At 37.6% G+C, this 15738-nt stretch overlaps 1 protein-coding gene across 7 annotated transcripts in view; it reads right to left on the bottom strand.

The window, feature by feature from the left end:
• Positions 1-15738, bottom strand: part of TANGO6 (transport and golgi organization 6 homolog) — a 233101-nt gene that overhangs the window by 136096 nt on the left and 81267 nt on the right. For 2 of the 7 annotated variants that reach the window (XR_005027224.2, XR_008994010.1), the window contains exon 15: positions 8012-8375. The exons of the other annotated variants lie outside the window; for them this stretch is intronic. The gene's annotated coding sequence lies outside the window, so the exon portion shown is untranslated. The remainder of the gene's footprint in view (positions 1-8011; positions 8376-15738) is intronic. 7 annotated transcript variants of the gene reach the window in all.

Below are 15738 nucleotides of genomic sequence, written 5' to 3'. Positions count from 1 at the left end.
TAGATGCAAAAATACTCAACAAAATATTAGCAAACCGAATTCAAAAATACATCAAAAGGATCATACACTATGACCAAGTGGGATTCATTCCAGGGATGCAAGGATGGTACAACATTCGAAAGTCCATCAACATCATCCACCACATCAACAAAAAGAAAGACAAAAACCACATGATCATCTCCATAGATGCTGAAAAAGCATTTGACAAAGTTCAACATCCATTCATGATAAAAACTCTCAGCAAAATGGGAATAGAGTGCAAGTACCTCAACATAATAAAGGCCATCTATGATAAACCCACAGCCAACATTATATTGAACAGGGAGAAGCTGAAAGCATTTCCGCTGAGATCGGGAACTAGACAGGGATGCCCACTCTCCCCACTGTTATTTAACATAGTACTGGAGGTCCTAGCCACGGCAATCAGACAAAACAAAAAAATACAAGGAATCCAGATTGGCAAAGAAGAAGTTAAACTGTTACTATTTGCAGATGACATGATACTGTACATAAAAAACCCTAAAGACTCCACCCCAGAACTACTAGAACTGATATCGGAATACAGCAAAGTTGCAGGATACAAAATTAACACACAGAAATCTGTGGCTTTCCTATACACCAACAATGAACCAACAGAAAGAGAAATCAGGAAAACAACTCCATTCACAATTGCATCAAAAAAAATAAAATACCTAGGAATAAACCTAACCAAAGAAGTGAAAGACTTATACTCTGAAAACTACAAGTCACTCTTAAAAGAAATTAAAGGGGACACTAACAGATGGAAACGCATCCCATGCTCATGGCTAGGAAGAATTAATATCGTCAAAATGGCCATCCTGCCCAAAGCAATATACAGATTTGATGCAATCCCTATGAAACTACCAGCAACATTCTTCAATGAACTGGAACAAATAATTCAAAAATTCATATGGAACCACCAAAGACCCCGAATAGCAAAAGCAATCCTGAGAAAGAAGAATAAAGTAGGGGGGATCTCACTCCCCAACTTCAAGCTCTATTATAAAGCCATAGTAATCAAGACAATTTGGTACTGGCACAAGAACAGAGCCACAGACCAATGGAACAGACTAGACAATCCAGACATTAACCCAGACATATATGGTCAATTAATATTTGATAAAGGAGCCATGGACATACAATGGTGAAATGACAGTCTCTTCAACAGATGGTGCTGGCAAAACTGGACAGCTACATGTAGGAGAATGAAACTGGACCATTGTCTAACTCCATATACAAAAGTAAACTCAAAATGGATCAAAGACCTGAATGTAAGTCACGAAACCATTTAACTCTTGGAAGAAAACATAGGCAAAAACCTCTTAGACATAAACATGAGTGACCTCTTCTTGAACATATCTCCCCAGGCAAGGAAAACAACAGCAAAAATGAACAAGTGGGACTATATTAAGCTGAAAAGCTTCTGTACAGCAAAAGACACCATCAATAGAACAAAAAGGAACCCTACAGTATGGGAGAATATATTTGAAAATGACACATCCGATAAAGGCTTGACGTCCAGAATATACAAAGAGCTCACACGCCTCAACAAACAAAAAACAAATAACCCAATTAAAAAATGGGCAGAGGAACTGAACAGACAGTTCTCCAAAAAAAGAAATACAGATGGCCAACAGACACATGAAAAGATGCTCCACATCGCTAATTATCAGAGAAAGGCAAATTAAAACTACAATGAGGTATCACCTCACACCAGTAAGGATGGCTGCCATCCAAAAGACAAACAACAACAAATGTTGGCGAGGCTGTGGAGAAAAGGGAACCCTCCTACACTGCTGGTGGGAATGTAAATTAGTTCAACCATTGTGGAAAGCAGTATGGAGGTACATCAAAATGCTCAAAACAGACATACCATTTGACCCAGGAATTGCACTCCTAGGAATTTACCCTAAGAATGCAGCAATCAAGTATGAGTAAGACCAATGTACCCCTATGTTTATCGCAGCACTATTTACAATAGCCAAGAATTGGAAGCAACCTAAATGTCCATCTATAGATGAATGGATAAAGAAGATGTGGTACATATACACAATGGAATACTACTCAGCCATAAGAAAAGGGCAAATCCTACCATTTGCAGCAACATGGATGGAGCTGGAGGGTATTATGCTCAGTGAAACAAGCCAAGCGGAGAAAGAGAAATACCAAATGATTTCACTCATCTGTGGAATATAAGAACAAAGGAAAAACTGAAGGAACAAAACAGCAGCAGAATCACAGAACTCAAGAATGGACTAACAGGTACCAAAGGGAAAGGGACTGGGGAGGATGGGTGGGTAGGGAGGGATAAGGGGGGGAGAAAAAGAGGGGTATTAAGATTAGCATCCATAGGGGGGTGGAAGAAAGGGGAGGGCTGTACAACACAGAGAAGACAAGTAGTGATTCTACAACATTTTGCTATGCTGATGGACAGTGACTGTAAAGGAGTATATAGGGGGGACCTGGTATAGGGGAGAGCCTAGTAAACAAAGTATTTGTCATGTAAGTGTAGATTAATGATTAAAAAAAAAAAAAAAGCTGTTCCTGTGTGGTGACCTCCAATGAGTTCTACACGATGATAAAAAGGGCATATAAAAGTGTAGGCAAAGGGTCTGTTTGTGTTTATATAGAGGATCAAAGCCTAATTTGGCTACCCTGAAAATGAACTAAGATACGATATGAAAAAGAACTTCCAACATCAGCACTCTCGGGAAGACTCATGACAGAAGATGATCAGCAAAAAAAAAAAAACCCCAACAAAGATCCACGCACTGTCACAGGTGTAGATGCACTCATCCCACCAGTTCCTGGACTTGCCATGGGAATGATGAAGGAGATATCTAAGCTGGCCTGTGCATACAGTAAAACAACAAATTTGACTGGATCTATACTGTTGGAACTCAACCAAGAATTAGGAGAAGTGCAAATTGTAGCACTCCAAAATCTTACAACCACAGACTATTTACTGTTAAAAGAACATATGGGATGTGAACAGTCCCCAGGAATGGGTTGTTTTAATTTATCTGAATTCTCTCAGACTGTTCAAGTTCAGTTGGACAATATCCACCATATCATAGATAAGTTTTCACAAATGCCTAAGGTGCCTAACTGGTTTTCTTGGTTTCACTGGAGATGGCTGGTAATTACAGGTATGCTTTGGTTATGTAACCATACTCCTATTATGTTAATGTGCGCGCACAATTTAATTAGTAGTTTAAAACCTATCCATGCTGAAGTTACTCTACAGGGAGACATGTCAAAGAAATAATCAATCTTCCCAGGTTTTCTTCTGCCTGCTACTTCTATAGCTTTTCTTCTTCCTACCTAATTACAACCTTTAAATAGAACTCGTGCCACATGTCGAATTTACCGAGTATCATAATTCTTCCAAGTGGTAAAGACACCTCAAGACAAATGCTGGGCACAGAAGCCACAGGGCATAAATATGCAAAGAAGTAAAAAGCTAACCCTTTCAAACAATAAGGCTTCTCTCTCACTTACCAACTTAACATTTCCCTGTATGGCCCCGGAAGATGACTGGTTAGCCAGAGACGGGTAAGATTCCTCAAGGGAGGAACAACCTAAGACAGGCACAGTCACAGGGGGCCATCAGGTGAGAAAATGGGGATCAGCAGAGGTGAGGCTTAGAACCTCCCCCCTCATGTTCTGAGAGAAATCTTCTGCATACATGGATGTTTATTGCCCTCGTCTAGCTCGGATTAACACATAGTCTACAGGCACACACCTGATCATCTACATTTGCTCTCTTACAACACTAAACTCTGCTTTCTACCTTTATCTCGTATCCACCTACCACTTCAGCATTTTATTAAAAATAATAATAATAGAGAAATGTGGTATCCACATATAAATCAAGTTTAAAAATCAAATGAATATTCATATTTGAACTGTGTATAGTTCATAATGCATGAATAAAACCGAAAGCTTCTGTGATGACTGCCCTTGCACTGTTCACCATGTAACTTATTCACTATGTAAGAATTTGTACTCCATGAAAGAATTTGTTCGTTATGCATCAGAAGATTGGAGACTGACGAAAATTAGGCTTGGGGTGGATTAATGATTGTGCATTGAGTATTGACCCCCCTATACAGAAATTTATTGTGGTTAACAACTATTTGATCAATAAATATGAGAGATGCCCTCACAAAATATATATATATAAACACACTTCCAATTGTAAAATAAATAAGTAAACCGGGATGTAATGTATAGCATAAGGAATATAGTCAAAATATTGTAACAACTTGGTATGGTGATAGCTGGTACCTAGAATTATCATGTATATAAATGTTGAATCACTGTGTTGTACACCTGAAACTAATGTAATACTGTGTGTCAACTACCCTTCAATAAAAAAAAAAAAAAAAAAAAAAAAAAACCCATCAATCAATGGATGACAATAATGTCTGAATTCTACCATCTTGCACTTTACATTAATAGCTTATTTATATAATTAATGACTCAAAAAACCAGATTTGTTGTCTCTATATTTGTGATTTTACTATTTCTTAACCATTTACTTTTATTTCATCAATACTTAAAAAATTTATATGAAAAAAAAATTTATATGAAAAATTATAACAGATTCTCTCATTAAACCAAATATACTTTATATGGTTTAAACATTTAAAAAAAAAAGTTAATTTTAAATTGTTATGGAGTTTCTTTGGTGTCTCAGATGAAGGTGTCTTCTTCTATAGGAGATGCATTTTTGTTTCTGCAAGACACTGAATGACAATATACCAACACAGAAACATTTCCAACTCTAATTCCCTGCTTGAAATATCCTGAATCCCAAAAAAGCAAATCTGCAGGAGAGGTGGTCCATTCCATGATTACAGCCTTTTTTTCCTTATCCCTTCAGCTCTGCTTAGTGCCAAGACAACGTCCCTCCCAGTCTCTGGGGCTGAGATGTAGGGTAGCCTTTTTACTTCTCTTTCATCTAAAGGTGTATTCCTTTAGGGTCTAAGCTTCAAGTCAGAGGTCTTCTATTAGACTCCCCACTCCACACTGGCTTTCACGTCTGCAACTTGCCCTTCAAGGCTTAGAAACTCACAGTTTAATGTTAGCAAATACCCTAAGGGCAAATGCAGGTTCTTATCCTCAGTTTCACTTTTAGGGTTCTGGCTTTCTCTTAAGATGCTGGCTTGGTAAGTCTCTGCTTTCTTGTCTGCTCTTTAATGTTTTTTAAGTGTTTTAAATGTTACCCTGCGTAACAGTTGTTTTTAGCTGAGCTGTCTCATCAATATCAGAAGTGGATTTTCTTCTAGATTTTGTCTAGTCTGAATTTAAGATTTAATGTTTTTAATTCAACTGTCAAATACGGAACAGGTCAAGATTTTTTTGCTACTAGTTAAGAGTTAGCATATCAGATTTTCCATTTTTAAATTCATCTTAAACAAGCATCTTTGCTCCTGAGCCTTTCCTTTACACTGCTGTCTCACTGAGCTTAACCTGAATTGAAGTTATTTTCACATTTTCACGTACAATTTTAGACCCACTGACCTAACAGGTCCTTTCAGCAACCTAATAAGTGTTGCATGTCACAGCTTCTAATACATACTTGGTGAAAGATCAAACACTTTGGGCCACTAGAGAATCACAGTTAAGAGCAGAGCAGGATGGTTTCATGAACTGTCATTTTCCTTGTATGACCTTGTTATGGACAGCATCTAAATAGACACATCTGGATAAAATTCTACTGCTAATTTAGCCATTTGGTTGCTGGACTGCAAGACAAATAATGGACATGTTAAATTTTATCTAATTAGTATTCTCTGACTTAATACTTTTGCAAACTGAATCACTTTACAAACTAAATATAGAAAAGTTATTATTATGGTCTGGTTTCTAAGCAACCATTTCATTATGAAAAGCTCCACTTGAGAAAAACATCTGTTTGTCAGTTAGGTTTCTGCTGTCATCATATAATTTCATAGTGAAAAAGCCATGGTCAACCTGTGCCTTAGGAATTTCAGGTCATGAAAAAGTCAACAGCGGTTTCTACCACAGGGGGAACCATCTACTTCAATTTGTGCTAGTCCCTGAAACTTGTTATCATGAAATGATCCAGTTTTCTTAAAAAGACACATAATTTAAAAATCATTATTTTCTGATTATGAAAGCAATAAATGTTCATACTAGAAAATGTGAAAACTACAAGAAAAAAGACACAAAGAAGAAAATAAAAATCACTTGAATTTTGATGCCTTTATCTCATATCTCATTTGAAAAATGGATTCCACTGCAAAAAAAAAAATTCAAAACCACTGGCCTAAAATAACTCTGATGGTTTTATCTTTTTCACCAGCAATTAATATGTTTTCCATAATGGTTAAGGGCTGCATGTTAGAAGCTGAGCTTAGAGATTTGTATAAGTGGCCAAACATACTGCATTTCAGGAAAACAGGCTTAAAGAGAGACAGCATTATTGACAGTGGTGAGGCGGTGACAAAAGGTGTGTGTGGCAAGACACATCATATATGACATATGTTATAAAAACTTCCTTGCTCGGTCAGGTAGATAGCCTAAGGCAGTGATTTTTCAAATCCTTTTTCTTCTTGGAAGCAGCAGAACCTTGTTTTCACATAAAATCTTTAGAGGGGGCTCAGTGAAAGGAAGAAAAGCAAAACCCTCTCATTAGATTGAGGTTGCCAGTGCTCTGAGCCCACCAGCCATTCCCCCTGGTCACAGATCCTAGGGTTCTGCAGAACACAGTGCCTGCAATCCTTCCTGTCTGTGGGCTCCTCCTGCCACAGGACTGCTGGCTTTGCTGTTCCCTCGGTCTGGAACACTCTTCCCTCCCTTCTTTACTAGTTAACTCATAATCATCCACCAGATCTCAGCTTATGGGCCACTTCCTCCATCTGTCTCTGTCAGGTTAAAATGTCCCTAGCGCAGGCTCTCACATCACTGCATAGCTTTTCTTTACAGCACCTGTCAAAGCCACGTTTCACATTTGTTCTTGTGGTTATTTGATTAATATTTGCTCCCCTTTATCTCCCCTGAATTCCCACTGTAAATTCCATGAAGGCAGGACATGACTGTTCCTCTCAGCAAGGTACTGAACATAGTGCCCTCACACACAACAGGTGCTCAATAAACATTTGTTGAACAAATGAATATGCATTTAAAACCAATAAGAAAAAAATCGAGAGTCAAAGATAACGTATAATTCTTTCTGTCCTTATCTAAAATCAGTTAACCAATAATGGAAAACAGAAGTTGGACATAAAGGCTTCTAAAACAGCCATCCCCTAAGAAAGAAAACTTCAGCAAGCACGCCTTGGCAGGTGAACAGGAGAGATGACCTCCTTAGGTCTTTGGTAGCTCAGTGCTTGTGATCCATTCCCTGAGGCTCAATTCATTCCCAACCTTCTAGCCTCCTGGGGACACCAGAGGTATGACAAGGTCAGGTAACAAAACTAAGCATAAAGTGTAAAGTAAGAATTCAAAAAGGAGTTGCCCAAACTGAACAGATGTCATTATGTGCATTTTCCTACCACTGCCCAAGATCTTGACATGACCAAAGCAGGGAAACTGATGCTTCATCACTCAAAAATGTTAAACTTATGATTCAGTCACAAAAGGAACTATGTCAGGGTTAATAAAAATATAATTGGGCTTATTAAGTAAGTGAACAGCTTCAAGGATCATAATCACACTGGTGAGATTAGGAATTTTAATTTATATTTGAAATGAAGGATAACATAGGTGCCTTGCTCTTTAGTTTTGGAAGGAAATACAAGGGTGGAGTACCCCTCCAGCTGTTACCTCAAAGTAGTTCCAATACAACAGATTGATTCCCTATATGAAAAAAGGAATATTGTACTTAATGATAAGTCTAAAGAGGAATTTGCTATTTTACTTGTGAGCTCTCTATTTTGCCTTCAAACTCCAACTTTACTAAAGAAAGGGTGGTGCCAGGGCAAAATTTAAATAGCCATTCTGCAAGGAAGATACTTACACCTTCTTTATAGCTTGCAGACAATGAAGCAACTGACTCTTTATCCCAAGATATCTCACTACTGTCTTCTTGGTAGTGAATCTTGCCTTTGTGACAGTAGCTTACATGAACAAAAGATACAAAGGATTTTAAATGAGCCCTGGAAACCAAGAAATTAAAAAATATTTAATCACTTAGCTGAAAATGTCAAGATCTACTGGTTTCACTGCTTAATTTCACTGTCAGAGTAGAGGCCATGGTGATTTAGGAGAGTAAGGTAATGGAATGGAGAGATGGATGCACAGAGACGTGTAACTTGGCTCTGGAACTGATTCCAGACTCCATCATTCACACTGGCCTTTCACTAGAGCTTTGGTTTCTTTGTCTGAAAAGTGAGGAGATAAAGATGTTAACTCTTAGAGGGCTGTGGTGAGAAGTAAATGAAATTATATAAGATACATCTGATATGTTGTTGGTGGTCAATAAATCATGAGTGAAAATAAGAACAAAGGAAATGTAAGTAATAAACATCAACAAGCACGATACTTTCAAATTCAGGAAGCCCATCCTCAAGACATTACTGGTAGACTGGCCACAACAACAAGCCTTGAAAGACTCTCCAGAGGCTACAAAGAAAGGCTCAGACGCCTGGTCTTGGCATTCCAACAGCTTCCGCATTCCAAACCCATTCCACTCTCTCCTTCATGGCCACTTCACTCCACTAACAACCAGGCTGTTGACCTTCCTTTGACTTGCCCTGCTCTTGAACATCTCCCTACTTTTGCTTCTCTTTCAGCCTCAATCCCCTCACTCCATCTGCATGTCTATATCCTGCCCATCCACCCTTCACAGTCCTAAGAGCACCATGAAAACTACCATTCTGATGAATATCCAAACTTTATTTTTTATTTTTAAAAGTAAACACTTTAATGGTTTTTAGTATATTTACAAGGTTGTGCAATGATCATCTATATCTAATTCCAAAACATTTCATCACTCCAAAAGAAACCTAATATCCATTATCAGTCACTCCCCAAGCCCCTCTCCTCCCAACCTCTGGAACCCATTAATGTACTTTCTATTGCTATGGATTTGCTAATTCTGGACATTTCAAATAAGTAGAATCATGCAATATGTGGCCTTTTGTGTCTTGCTTCTTTACTTACCATGTTTTCAAGACTCACCCCTTTTGTAGCACGAATCAGTATTTCATTCCTTTTTATTGAGAGGTAACAGTCCATTGTATAAGATATACCACATTTTATTTATTCATTCATCAGGTGATAGACATTTAGGTCATTTCTCCTTTTTGGTTATTATGAATAATGCTATGAGCATTCATATATAAGCTTATGTGTGGATATATGTTTTCATTTCTCTTGTGTATATATCTAGACGTGGAACTGGTGGGTCATATGGTAACTGTGTTTAACCTCTCAAGAACAGCCAGACTGTTTTCCAGAGCAGCTGCACTATTTTATGTTTCCACCAGCAGTGAATGAGGGTTCTGATTTCCCCAGGCCTCATTATTTTTATTATTTTAAGGTTTTTTTAAAATGTCATTTATTGCATCAGAAATGCAGTTAATAGCAAAAGTTCTATACAGAAAGCTGCATTGTTTACCTAACCCACAATCGCAGTAAATTGCATTAAATCCCAGGATTGATTTCTGAAGTCTCTTTTCTGATATTCCTAAAAACAATCTGGTACCCTTAGTGCTGAAACAATAATGACCATCACAGGAAGGAGGGCAGGCAGTGGGAGATAACGCACACTCATATTCCACTAATGGATAGTGAGTTTCAAAGGTACACAGAGAAATGGCTTAAAAAATAATACTGTATATACATTGTCAAATGAACAAAAGCACACACACACACACAAAACCAAGCAAACATGAGATCAGCATATTATTAAGTTATAGAAAGGACTGATCTGTAGTGAAACCATTTCCCATAGACGGACTCTCCTATACCTAAGACTGGAAACTCAGCCCCTTTACCTCGGGAACAGGAACAATGTGGATACTAGGATTAATTATTTTTCCCTTTGGCTAGAGTATAGTCTTCAGAGCCCTAGAGATTTAAGACTCAAATCCTGATGCTGACATTTAGTATCTGTGTCCCTTTGGGCCAGTTTCTTAATCACTTAGGGCCTCAATTCCTTTATCTGTAAAACTGGGATAACAATTCCTAACTCGCAGGGTTGCTGTGACTTCCAGGATTGCACAAAATAGGCACTCAATAAATGGTAACTTTAACAATACTGCCATTTTTCTTATGTGGCAATTGTCAAGGGCAATCTTGGAAAGTAAAAATAACTAACCTTGAAGTAGCCACTTCATCTTTTACTTACAAGCAAAAGTTCTAAACAGCTAAATATTCTGATGCAAATCTGAATGTATCAACCTCTGACTGATGAAGAAACCACTGGATATATATTCCAAAAATGAAGCTAATGTAAAGATAATGTTCTGGGCTTTGAAATGCAATCTTTGACTGCAGGGATAAGGAAGGAATCATATCTATTACTGGGCTATAGTAAGAGAAGTACAGTGGACTGGGAAGCCCTAAGAAATAGGTCTGGGCCCACTTCCATGACTTCCAACTTTCATGACTGTAGGAAAGTTAATTAGTCATTTATAAAAGGACTGTAATGTCTGCTTTTATTATACGTCAAACTGCTGACAGAATCAAAGCTTTCTAAATAATTAAACATTATTCAATTTTAATATTATTATATTAAATACAATTTGTTTTAATATAAATTATTAATAATCATGTTTTTAATCTTAAAAAGCACAACAGTAGGGCCAATTTTTACCATTATTTGAAAAATTCTAGGGAAGTAACCAAGTTTACTGGGGGGAAAAACAAGATTTGGAGGCCATGAACAAGGTTCAAATTACTTCCTACATAATCTTAGAAAAGGAACTTCAGCTAAGTCTCAGAATCTTTAGCTATAAAGTGGGGATATCTCTCATCATACCCCAAATTCAACTGCAAATATAAGACCCAAAACTATAAAACTCTTGAGAGAAAACACAGGCATAAATCTTCATTACCTTGGGTTAGGCAATGATTTCTTAGAAATGATATCAAAAGTATAAGCAATAAAAGAAAAAAACTGATTAGTTGGGCTTTATCAAAAGCAAAAAGTTTTGTGCTTCAAATGACACTATTAGTAAGAGAAAATTCAACCCACAGAATGGCAGAAAGTATCTGCAATTCATATACTTGATAAAGAAACCATTTCCAGTATATATAAGGAACTCTTACAACTTAATGACAAAAAAATCCAATTTAAAAATGGGCAAAGAACAGACATTTCTCCAAAGATATAGAAATGGACAATAAGCTCATGAAAAGATGCTCAACATCATTATTTATTAAAGACAGATGAAAATCAAAACCACAATGAGCCATTTCACACCCACTAAGATGGTTCTAATCAAAAAGATATTAACAAGCGTTGGCGAGGATATAGAGAAATTGGAACCCTCTTCCGTTGTTGGTAGAAAAGTAATGCAGCTATTTTGGAAAACAGTTTTGCAATTCCTCAAAAGGTTAAACATAGAGTCATTATATGACCTAGCAATTCCAATCCTAGGTGTATACCCAGGAAAATGAAGACATACACCCATACAAAAACTTGTACATGAATGTTCATAACAGCATTATTCATAATAGCTGAAAAGTGAAAACAACCCACATGTAAGATCAACCAATGAGCAGATAAACAAAATGTGGTCATCGATACAATGAAATATTATTCAGCCATTAAAAACAAATGAAGTACCAATCCATGCTACATGAATGAACCTCAAAAACATTATGCCAAGTCAAAGAAGCCACACACATGCCCACATACTGTATGACTACTACTACATGAAACATCTAGAATAGGCAAATCATAGAGACAAAAGTAGATAAGTGGTTCCCAAGGGATGGGGAAGTGTGGAATGGGAATTGACTGATAATGGACACAGAGTTCCTTTTTGATATGATGAAAAAGTTCTAAAATTAGATGTCAGTTGCACAACTCTCTAAATACACTAAAAACCACTGAACTGCACATTTTAAATTGGTGACTTTTAGGTATATAAATTATATCTCAAATAAGAAATTTAAAAATAGTGATAATGTCTACTTCCCAGAACTACTTCAAGAACTTACTGAGATAGCATATATGAGACATTCGCTAAATGCTCATTTGTTAATTAGGTAATACAAAAACTAGGTCAGGACATAAAAGAAATCTTCCCATTTCAAGGACATAAATAGAGATGATAAACTTCACAGGACTGCATTCCACATTTCAGTGCCACATCCAATTATGGTCCTTCAAGGGATAGAATTATTTTCAGTTAATGGTTTCCCAACTACTTTATTTGAGGTAGAAATTGAGAAAGAGACAGGGAGTTCAGTCTCTGACAAGTTAATACTTGTAATCCTGCTTAGTTAGAAACTGTGTAAAAACAGTTTCACCTTGTACCTGCCTTCCCACCTTCCGGGCCTTTTGCCTTCCCTCCCCTTGGCTCTTTTGCCAGAAATGAAAATTATTCTCTGAAAGGAAGAAGGTGGAAGAGTTAGTAAGATCTGCCTGGGCATGTCAAGATGTCTAAATTCTTTTCACCATACACAGTCATGCTTTGAACTCCCATGCTTGGCTCAGAGCCTACAGGGTTTTTTCTTTTTCAACAAGCCTGGTGGTTTTATCCAAAGATCCTTTTGACACTGACAAGGATCACTTGGACCCCTGGAGTGCATCTGTCTTTGTGTTGCTTTCAAAATATCCTCTAAAAAATTGTAAGTGGCTGAGAGGGCACATGAGCAGATTCACAGTGTGACAAGTAATCTGGCTATAATACCTTATTTGAAGAATATCACTTATTTATCATATTCGTTATTGAACATCTATTTGAAAACTGAGATGTGAAAAATACCCCAAACAACTAATATACATTATGGGACTATCAAGAACATATTTTAAGCCCTATTTAAAAGAGAAAGACTTCCACTTTTTACCTTATATACTTCCCTTGTCATTTAAATTTTTTTAAACACCGACAACGCATTAATTTGAGTAATAATAAGAATGATGGAAAAAAAGAATATACAAGGAATCTAAAAAGGGAGACTATGGTCATAATCAAAGATTAAGTCTTCTATTTATAAACTCTGGATTAAACTGGAATTCAGCAACTTGGTGTATAATTTTCTGTCTGAAGAAACTGCTACTGAGCACCTAGCTGGGAGCAGCTGCTATGAGAACTAAATCAACTATCACTTTATTATAAGACTAAAAGGAGATGCAACCTGTCTTTCATAGAATTAAAATTTAACTGATGCGGAATTAAGTGTAGACTGCTGTGAAGGACAGGTAATACATACATCAGAAATCAATAAATCTGTTGAATGAATGTGCTTATTTAACTCCTCTCTGCTCTGTGCCTACACCACAGATGGTGAGAAATTTCAAAAGAAATCCAAAATAATTAAGCAAAAGGTACATTGTAATTTTCACGTGGAGCCGTTTAGGCACCCTAGAAAAAAAGACTTTAAATACACATGCACACATATACACATACACTCCCCACAACTAAATGATACTCAAGCTACAGCCAAGTACCTTTTTATACTCTAGGACATTTATAAGTGGGCTGGTCTTGCCTGAGAGTCCAGAACGGCTTGGCTCCCAGAAGGCTTTTGGACCCAGCAAAAAACATTGGCAATGTAGGTGGGAAAATTCTGCTCTTTCCTTTCTTAATGGGAAATTCACCTAAGGCCTTGGCCTTTAAGTGCATGTTACAAACACTGAAAACATCAATTAATTTAAACTTGTCCATTGTAGGGAGCTGAGAACAGAAATTACACCTCTACCTCCCATGTTCTTCACCACCAAATTGGTTACTAACTGATTAGTACACCAATTAAAATTACTAAAAACAAACACAAAACCAACAGTTGTGATTTTTATAGCAGACCCTAGAGGCTAAGAGCAAAATGGGTTAATCAGCTGAGAAGTTGCCACATTAGAATGACACCCACTGCTTCCAGAAAACCCAGTCCTAAAAAAAAATCAATGAGAAATATCTCCTGATAATATTACAGTTTCTTGGGAAAAATACACGGTACTCGTTTTCCAAGACTTATTAATTACAGGCATTTTAGGTTCTTGTTTCATTTTATTTCCATAAGCACCATTGGTTTATTTTATTTCTATAAGTACCATTCATTCATTGTCATGTGGCTTCCTAAGCCCCCAGGCTTATCTCAATTCCCAGCCTCTTTAACCTCTCAGTGGCTGGTAATTACTTTCTCTCTTGAAAGCCTCTATTCTTTAAGCTTCTACTCTCACCTAGCTGTTCTGCTACCCCTTTGGGTGGTCATTTTGTCTCCTTTGAAGAATTTCCTTTTGACTTTTTAATAACTTACTGTTCAAATGTTGTGATTAGTAGATGCACAATAAATATTTGCTGAATTAAGAATGAATCCCAAGGTTTGGGCCATTATCACTATATGCTTTCCCCTCTGCATTCTCTCAAGTTTTAACTGCTAGGTCTATATACAGCATACCTAATTTGCACCAAGAAATACATAGCCAATAAGTAAATGAAGTGCCTTTGTGCTCACAGAGAACCTTACCTTTTCTTTTTTTTTGGTATCATTAATCTGCATTACATAAAGGACATTATGTTTACTAGGCTCCCCCCTTCATCAAGTCCCCCCCACATACCCCTTCACAGTCACTGTCCATCAGCATAGTAAGATGCTGTAAAATCACTACTTATCTTCTCTGTGTTGCACAGCCCTCCCCATGCCCCCCCACACACTATACATGCTAATCGTAATGTCCCCTTTCTTTTTCCTGGCCCTTATCCCTCCCTTCCCACCCGTCCTCCCCAGTCCCTTTCCCTTTGGTAACTGTTAGTCCATTCTTGGGTTCTGTGATTCTGCTGCTGTTTTGTTCCTTCAGTTTTCCTTTGTTCTTATACTCCACATATGAGTGAAATCATTTGGTACTTGTCTTTCTCCGCCTGGCTTATTTCACTGAGCGTAATACCCTCTAGCTCCATCCATGTTGTTGCAAATGGTAGAGAACCTTGCCTTTTGCAGTTAAACAGAACACATCAGTGTGAAGGACTCATTTCTGGCTTGAATTCCTCACCCCTCCCTGCATCCATGCCCTTTGCTCTGTGACTTGGCAGTTTGTCCCACCAAAGGGACACAGTACAGTATTTTTCTCCACTTTTTGACTTTTGAGTTGGGCCATATGACTTGCTTTATTGCTTTAGCTAACAGAATGAGGCAGAAATGATAGGATGCCAGTTCCAAGCTTAGGCCTGAAGGAGCCTCTTGAGTTTACCCTTGCTCTCTTACACTTCTGCCATCATCACAAGAAAAATTCCTGGCAGGCCACTGGGCCAGCGATGAGGAGGAACAGGTGCACCAGAGCTACTGCAGACAGTCCACAGACCTGCAGGGAGAAGCAGAGCCTCCAGCCAAGCCCAGTCTAGACCAGCAGAGCCTCACTGGTCTACAGATGCGAGAATGATCACAAATGATTGGTGTTTTAAGCTACTGAGTACTGGGTAGTTTGTTATGTAGCAATAATTCCCTGATGGAATCTGCCAACTCAAGGTTTAGAACTGTGTTACACATATCACCACATTATTATCTAGCATTATTACCTTCTATTTGACAAGTAGAAGTAGTAGTGATATGATGATGATGATGATGATGATA

This window comes from Manis pentadactyla, chromosome 15 (genome assembly GCF_030020395.1).
Source record: "Manis pentadactyla isolate mManPen7 chromosome 15, mManPen7.hap1, whole genome shotgun sequence".
Classification (NCBI taxonomy): domain Eukaryota; kingdom Metazoa; phylum Chordata; class Mammalia; order Pholidota; family Manidae; genus Manis; species Manis pentadactyla.
This window is presented reverse-complemented; position numbering and strand designations above follow the sequence as displayed.